This window comes from Papaver somniferum, chromosome 2 (genome assembly GCF_003573695.1).
Source record: "Papaver somniferum cultivar HN1 chromosome 2, ASM357369v1, whole genome shotgun sequence".
Classification (NCBI taxonomy): domain Eukaryota; kingdom Viridiplantae; phylum Streptophyta; class Magnoliopsida; order Ranunculales; family Papaveraceae; genus Papaver; species Papaver somniferum.
Genome location: NC_039359.1, coordinates 22,382,689 through 22,383,365, shown reverse-complemented (window position 1 = coordinate 22,383,365; position 677 = coordinate 22,382,689).

Sequence of the window (677 nt, the reverse complement as noted above, 5' to 3'; positions counted from 1 at the left end):
ATCATTGTTACTAGATACACCCACGCCTTTTACTCAGAGTGCCCCAAATGCCCGAAAAGTAAATATCCATTACTTTCCATGAAATTCTACCGCGAAAAGCCATGGATCATGAGTAGATGAATATTTAGGGTTTAATTAGTGTATAATTTCTAGGAATTCAATCTGATTAACACTCCGACTAGATTTAATTAATTCATTGCTCTATACTAGCATATAATATGTCTAGGAGCGTTCAGATACGATGTGATCAATATCGTATATTATTCTGGGTTAATTCAGACACCAAGAATGAATTTTGAATTTAAAATAAAATGTGTTGAATCTTTCGGCTTTAATATTGAAACTTATGGAATATTAAAATATTTGTCCCAGAAACCCCAATATTGTTATTATATATTATTATTGTTATAATATTACAGAAATGAGATTCACCCCTTGTGAAGATACAAATTTTTTATGATTCCAAAACTGATCAGAGGTACATAATTTCCGATGTGATTTTATGAATATGGCCTTCGTCAAAAATCCACCATCAACACCAGACTTCGCCGGGACGGATATCTTCCTCTTCTTATCCACTTTCCTTTTAAGTGATGCGGCTTCCTTCTCCATCTGACGGTCAGGAAAGTTTACATAAGACTAAATGGCGGTCACAAAATGAAAACAATGCAACTGCG